At 35.3% G+C, this 8,488-nt stretch overlaps 1 pseudogene; it reads right to left on the minus strand.

The window, feature by feature from the left end:
• Window positions 1-2,774: 2,774 nt before the first annotated feature.
• LOC112504699 lies at window positions 2,775-7,942 on the minus strand (annotated as a pseudogene).
• Between the last annotated feature and the right edge of the window lie 546 nt (window positions 7,943-8,488).

The raw sequence follows: 8,488 nt of genomic DNA on the forward strand, positions 1-8,488 counted from the left end.
AATAGGTTTACACCAAATATATATAGATCGCCCCCACTTATACAGCCATCAAAATGGATTGTGGTAAGCATTTACTATCCGGCAAGCGTTTACCGGGTAAAAGTTTTCTCTCACTTATCGGGTAAAATTCTTGGTTTGTTTTGTGCCTCTTATTAGGTAAGATTATCGGTCCTTGCCATTTTTACTAATGAGACAAGTGACACCCGGTAAGCACTTACCCGGTAAAAGTTTAATAAACGACTCCTTATAAAGAAAAAATAATTTCTGTTTCTTATAAGTTCTTTTTATTTTGTTTTAACATGTTTAATTTTTTAAATAAGTAAATAAAGACCATAGAAAATATAAACTATAAATCACACCGTCAAAGTTCTACCCACACGATTAAATGTGATACTTACGGATCATGTGATTTCTACCCCTATATCCATTGAAAAAACCGATTCCTACATTAAAATGAAACATGAGAGGGTATTTGGTTCGCACAATGATTTATAAAGAAATAGAATCTGTCAAAAGAATTGGGATCTTGAAGGAATTTGAATGAAATGTTATCATGTTTGGTTGACAAGAATATAATGTAATCTGTCTAATAAATTGGAATCTGCCTGTTTGGTTTGCAACAGAACTAGAATGGAATGATGAAAAAAAGACAAAAATACCCTTTCTGTGTGCCACCTATGTGGGTTGTAGAAGAGATTCAAAAACATATGAACCCCAAATGATAAAGAAACCCTTAAATAAAATTTGAATAAAGAAAACAAATACCGACTCGGACTTGTGGGTTGTAGAAGCATATTCAAAAACCTTACGAGGGGAGATCGATCGAACCATGGGGAAGAAGCACAAGGGCAAAGATCTGTTTCTACTTCTGCACAGGGACGAATATATGTTTTTGCACAAGGACGAAAATCTGCTTCTGCTTCTCCACAGGGATGRAGATCGAACCACAAGATGAAAATCCTACGATTTTGACAAGAAGAAAAAGAACAATTGATGATTGCTTCTGCTCTGTTTTCAAACGACAAGAGAAAAGGAACAAAGAAATATGCTTCGATTTCAGAGGATCGATTTCTCCCCCAATGTCTCAGAGGGTTTTGATTGCTAGGTTCAATTTCACATCGTCGGTCTTCTACTTCGCCTTTCCATCATCGGACTCCCCTTCCCCAACTTGCTTCTCCTCACCATTTCATAAGCGGAAATTGAACTAAAATCGGAACAAAAATCGTATGCAGAAATCGAAGTAAGTAGAAACCAGAAGCAGAAATCGTAACTATCTTCGATTCGATCGGTTGGAAGCAGTCGAGAGAATGGAAGCAAAATTCAGGTAGGAAGCAGTCAAGAGAATGGAACCAGTTGCCATGGGGGTTTTGTCATTTACACAATTTTGGATGGAATGAATTTCAATTCCATTAGTTTTAGGAAGGAATGGTGAAATCTTTGTAATTCAATTCCATTCCATGGGTAATCTAACATTGGAATGGAATTTGGTCCACGGAATTGACCATTCCAATTCCATCAGATTTCAGAGGATTCCGACGAACCAAATGCCCCCTAAAAATTCAAACAATTGATTTATACACAACTAACATAATCATAAAAATTCAAACAATGATTCTATTTCCCTTTCATTATCTTGACCAAACTCTAGTATTCACATCCCTTCACCTTTTGAGCTTGTTCTTTGTTACTCTAACCTGCAAACGGTTTTGTCGATCTCGTCAATCGTGCAAATGCTTTCGAAGGTCAATCTGACACACCTTTTCATCGACTAAAGAAGCCGATGAAACCAATGAGGAAGAAATCAAAGTGTTTTCGACCCCATCTCTATATACACCTTAATTCTCAAAGTGACTTGGTGCATTTAACCGGTATCGACCCATGTGTAGTAGTCAGTTGATTGCTAGACTTCAAAAATCTTCGATTCTGAGTCATGACTCCCACTGGGGTGCGTGTCGTTGACCATGTTTTCCGTTCATTTGACTTCTCATATGAAAAGGATTGTATAGATGCTAACCACTCCGATTGCATAGTTGGCTTTTCTTCAACCTCTTTTATCTGCAATTCAAGATTCTAGTCACAACTATTTAGCTCAATGACCTCCATAAGCTCGTTTTGCAAAATGACCCTTTAGTGTAATTCTATGTTTTTACGGAGTAGACAGTTTTAAACCAGGCAAGGGCCGACCTATGAATCCTGGAGCGGGTTCCTGTGTACTCGCCCCACTTATTTTTGCAAGTAGAATTTTTTTGGAACACCAACCAAAAAACTGAAAAGTCTCTCGAAATCAACTGAACAACTTAAAAAATCACTCGAAAACTGTGGAATTTGGCTAAAAACACCTTAAAGGTGAAGCCGTTCCGGCAAAAATCCTGGGTCCGCCACCTCTAACCAGGGGCAGTCTATTCTGAACCAGTCAGATAAAGGAAAGCTTTAAAAAGTCACGCTCCTTGTTCGAAAGTCGTTTATCCAAAGGACCCATCACAATGTGGGATGTGGTGGAATATCCCATCTGCCCTGGGTTCAATTCGAGACGTCCACAACAATTATGGCCACTGAGTTTATTAGAACTGATCTCTTACCGTCACAATTTGTCGGAATTAGTCTGGTCATAGCCTAAGACACCCTTCCAAAAAAAGGGCATGTTTGGTTTTCTAACAAGAACTATAAAAACTTTTGTTCGTTCGAGTTTCAAGACAAGTTACCAGGCTTGAATTTCTAAAAGTCAAAAGTGAGGATTTGTTGCCATGAAAAGGAAGAACCTTTTGATTCCGCATCTAAGAGCTTGTGTGGTCATCTTGCCTTTCTAGCCCATTCTCAAGTTTCTTGATCTGCATCAACAATGCATAACATATTCATAAATAACTAGTCGAGATGCGATCATTGTATCATATCATCTTGTTAATGTGATTGCAATCAAGTCACATGGGATGTGATCTATCATTACATTCGATATGCCATATCACATTAGTAACATAACTGAATGCTTTCTAAACAACCTTTTCTTCAGAAGCCGATAGTTTGAGCTCAAACATTTGTGTTCGTTCCTTCAACTTGTTTTCTACCTCCGTCACCTGTTTCAGCATAAAAGAAATTATTGCAACACTTTCTTTCCAAGATATCCCATCAAAATTGCAACACTTTTTCCTAGAAAGATTCCATGTTAGATTTACCGGCTTGCCCATTATCACTACCACAAATCCAAGAGTATCTTCTATAAGAGTGCATTTGGTATCCACACAGGACAGAACAGCTGTTTAGCATTTGGTAAGATAGAACTGGACAAGACAAAATAGATAAAATGACCAATTTACCTCTAATGAGTTGTTTATATATTTTGATTAGTTTATGTAATTTATTAAATTATAATAAAATAAATATTTTTTTATAACAAAATTCATCATTAGATATTTTCGTCAAGACGGTTAATAAAAAGTGTATGTAGTTTCTAATTTTTTTATACCTTTCCTATGTTATTTTTTTTATTAATTAAATATTTAGTAAGTTATATAATTAATCAAAATATAGAACCCGTGGAAAAATAACATTTTGAGAACAGTAAAGTGAGTTTAAAGAGCATAAAATACAACAAATAAAATTTAAAGAATGAATTAAATATAAAGAGGGAGGCGCATTTGATGTTCTAGAATAAAATTAGGTTTTATTTTGAGGTTATATTGGTAAAATATAGGTTTGTTTCACCTTGTTCTATAGGGTGCGGGTGGAAGAGGCTGTTCCACTTTGTTCCACTCTTTTCTTATTTGTTTCATATAAAAGTTCTGCCAAACATAGAACAGTGATTCTTTTTTTATTATGTTATGTCCAGTGTACCAAACTCACCCTTAGACTAGGATAGGATTGAGTGGGACAAAAAAATCATTTTTCCCCATCAAAATAGGTGAGATGGAACAAGCTTGGAAAACTACTAAGCTACCTATGTCAAATTTAAACCCAAAACCTTCTACGATTCTTTCACACGCCTACCTAGATCTCTCTCGCCCATCCAATCGTGTTCAATCTTGCATATCAAACGCATCCCAAGAACACATTAGCTCCAAACATTTGAAACTTCTAGCAAGTAGACCTTTTTCTGAAGAATCAAGCATATGTCTTGTTTTTCCTTAACTTCATCAGAAATTTGTGAAGTTTGTTTCTCAAGTTGCTTGCATAAGTGTGATTTCAACTCAAGTTGGCCTGCAAGATCATCCTGTTGACCTTTCTGCATCTGATCCTTGCATTTAGCCTTTCACTTCCAAGCTCTGTTGATTTTCTTCCAACTTTTTTTAAAGCCTCGTCTTTGGATTTCAGATCTTGCTTTGCTTTATCGAGCTAGAGCTAGAAATCATCCAAAAGCAATCGAGGTAAACCTTAGGAAGCAATTTATAAAGAAAAGTAACATGAACATGACTGATTTTATCAAGCATACCCATGATTTCAACTTTTGAATCTCCATCTGTTTCTTGGCTGGGCCCAAGTCAACACCTCAGACGCGAGTCGTAAAATTTAAACAACTTAGGGTCTCACTCATGTATATATTGCTCTGATGGGCTAATTTGTACATACATCGTCAGAGTTTTGGAATCACCACCATATTCATGCAAAATTCCATTCATGGTTTTTAAGAAAATATTCATTTACCCTTTATCTCCAATCTTTATTTTAATTTGCATGCCATGTCTCATCATATTATGTAAATGGAACCCACAAAGAGAAAACGTAAATGTGACCAAGTAAGATAACTTGTTCTAAATAGTAAATGTGAATCAAACAAGTGTTTTTTATGTGTAGAAGTAGAAGGGAATACCAGCAACCAAGTACGGATGTGGCTTACCAAGAGAATCTTGAAGCAGATGGGTTAGCTTGGAGTTCCTGTAATATGCATTCAAATAGATAACATAACAAATAAAATAATTTTTTTGTTCAAAACTTGTGGAGATCATCTTTTCTCTCTTAAGATTTGACATATGAAAATTGAAAAGTAACCTGTATGGTACATGACTGCTTTTTGAGGATATGGGGAATGTTAGATGTGTGCAAATCTTTCCTCTACCCAACCCCAAGGAGGGGTAGAGAGGTTGTTTCCGTGGGCCTGCTAAAAAGTTGTCTTTTATCCTCTATAGAAAATAGTAGGTATAGATACTTTATGTTTTTCTAGAAAATCCAAATCGTGTTCTGAAGGCCTCATATTTTTATCAAACCCTATATTCAATTATGATTCTGAAGGCCTCATATTTTTATCAAACCCTAAAAAGTTGTTGAAATTAGAAATTTGAGAAATAGAAATGATAATCAGAATTTACATAAAGACTAAATCAAAGACTTAAAGAAAAATCATAAACTATAGATTGGCACAAGTTCAAGGATGGTTTTTGCATATTATATATGTAGTAAAGTTAAACCAAAGTAATTTTCGTGGTACCTACCTATCATCATAAATCATAAATCATAAACTTTAGGTTTTGCAATATGTGCCACTTAGCCCCAGAATGTCACATAGTATCCTTATTTTTTTCAATGAGCAACACTATAGCAATAGTTGTGTCCCAAGAAATGCAACATTTCACTTGACACAGTTTAATTTAAGTTTTTTTTTACTACTTATATAACTAAAAAAGCTCTTTTAATCATACAAAATTGAGAAAACATGTAGAACACAATCATTTGGGGTGTAAATACGATCAAATTTGTAAAAAAATTTAGTTGAGCCACCGGTAACTATTCCAAGATCTCCATCCCTGCTAGCACTGAGGTCTACAACCATGACATGCCCAGCTGAAACTTCATGTTTATCTAGTGATCGACACCTACAGAACACTCTAATGTTTCCTAATACCAAGACGGTCAATAGAACCTTCAACTATTTTTTCAGATTAGTATTCAATATATTACTCCCTCCATTCTAAATAATACAAAGTTTGGTCACGGCAAGGACACATATTTGATGAAAATGTCAACCTAGAGTCAAAGATCTAAAATAACTTGTGACAAAAACTAGAGCAATATTGTGAACCCAAAGCAATGATAATAAATATGTTGTATGATAATGGCAAGTAGGTTTTATTTTGTATGAGAATTTTGCCAACAAGGAAATTGTTGCATTTGTTTGCAAAATTATGCTTTCTAAAACTTTTTTCAAGCCGGGAGTCTTTATGGAAACAACCTCTCTACCCCTTGGGGTAGAGGTAAAGTTTGCGTACATCTCGCCCTCTCCAGACCCTACTGCGTGTGGAACTCACTGGGTTTCTTTGATTTGGCTTGAAAGTGATGCTTTTATTTCGGGATGGAGGGAGCATAAAGATTTAAAAAAGAACGAATGACTGAATTTGCCTTTGGCTTCTTGTATTTGGTTGTAAAGTTTTCTCCTCTTCACCAACTCCTCATTGTACTTCTGTTTAAGATCTTCACATTGTGCAACTGCAAAATGTTCACTGAATAAGATAAATTCGTAACAAAATTGCAAGAAATTCTCCAACCAATTCACCTTGTCCTTGAATTGCAGAAATCATATTATCCATATCTAGAATCAAATTGGCATATTCACGTACGTCACAGGAGAGCTGGGTTTGTTCCTGCTTCATGATCTGTATATAAATCACAATGGCGTTCACTTAATGCCCAAAATTTTCGTGTAACAGAAAATATGCAAGATGGGTTCAAATGAGCATTCCTTAATGTTCTTTCCTAGTTCATTTATGGTTGTAACCCAACATTTCTTCTCACGATCATGCATATTTATAGCATCTTTCGATTTGGTTTCTTGTAGAGCCATAGCTTGCACTACACAGATAATAAATTTGTATACTAGAAAGTCTACAACTCTCGAAGGACCAAAAATACAATGGATGTGTGATCAAGAAACCGTATTTTTAAGAATGACATGAAGTTCAGCTTACATAGACAATGATTTTCCTGAATGGATGTAGAGGAAGAATAAGCAACACAACTATCACATGCCAAACACCCTTGCTGCAGCTCAAATGCTTCAACCAAGTACATTTGAATCAAGTTAGATCACATATAATCAACAACTTTATATGATCAGTATATGTAACCATAAATAAGTACTTACGTACCGGGTCTTTTTGGTGCTTCCTTGATACAAATCCCACTCACAATTGGTGTTCCATGAACACCTTTAAACTTGATTACCAACATCCCATCTAGGCCTACAGTGACTCTAATATCTATCAACTTTAATGGCCTATTAGCACCAACATAGGAATATACATCAAGCTCTGACACAACCTGTCAATTTTCCACATAAAATATGTGAAAGAGTTAAAACACTGTGAGAAGATGAATCTCCATCATCAAGATTATTGCAAGTGTTGGTCAGAAAAAATAATTTACCTGCTCATCTTGTACAAATGCATCAAACACTCTCATTCCTTCAGGGCCATTTGTGTTTATGATTTCAGCAAAGTGTAGGTCAAGAAAATAATCTCTAGAAGACAAGTCTTCAAAAGAGTAACAGAAGTTCCCAAACCGTGCCGATTGATACAAAGATGACAAACTACCACCGTCAAGTATGGTCTCATTGGTCTTCAAAAAATCCCCTCCTTCAAAAGCTTGATCAGGCATGATGTATATACTGAAATCTACATCATTAAGTATGTCTCCACCGCCAGCATTTACAAACTTCAGAACTTTATCTGGTATTCAATAAGCATCACATATTTAAACACCAAATAATAGTAACAAACATAAATTTACAAGAGCATTGCAAGATGCTCTCACGAATAAACTTTTCTATAACTTTCATTACCACAATTTTTCAAGACTTATTCACCAATTAAACCCCATGAAAATCAGCATAAATTTTATGCCAAACTACTCAAGATAGGGTAAAATGACACCAAACTTTTACATACTCCTATCCATTTCAACTCCTTCGATATACATATACCCCCAACTAACTTGGGTCTCTCTTCTCTACTTTCCCCATGCTGATCTTTGTGGATCTCTACCTGTTGTAGCAATGGTCTACTGGCACATGTCTCATTTTCTAGCGGGTGCATCAAATGTTGATGTTGTATATGACCAAATTTAGGTTAGTGAGTTAGACTAGGGGTGTGTAATTTTCTTAAGTTGCTTATGTTTTTCTTGTACCTCTTCTATTTTTATGCTATTGTTTACTCTTGTTAGGTTCAATATTTTGTGCTAAAATGTTGTATCCAAACTTTATGCTTCTTGTATTCTCTTGTGTATAAATATGATGCTTATTTGTAGATTGTGAAAGAGTGCTTCTAGAGCTTTGATCATTTGTAATCATTTGCAAGATTAATACAATTGAGCTTTGAAGAATTCTCTCTCTACTTCTATTCTCTCTACATTGCTTTTAGTGATCTTGAATCATAATTGTGAAACTGATTAATCTTTTTCTGGGTTATCAATTGGTATTAGATCAGATTACAACAACTTGGAGAATCAAATTGTTTGAATTGGACGGTTTCTGAATCAAAATTGGACATTTTTTGATCGACAATTTCTT

The sequence above is a fragment of the Cynara cardunculus genome, unplaced genomic scaffold (genome assembly GCF_001531365.2).
Source record: "Cynara cardunculus var. scolymus isolate 2C unplaced genomic scaffold, CcrdV1 Un_Scaffold_6556, whole genome shotgun sequence".
NCBI classification, from domain to species: Eukaryota; Viridiplantae; Streptophyta; class Magnoliopsida; order Asterales; family Asteraceae; genus Cynara; species Cynara cardunculus.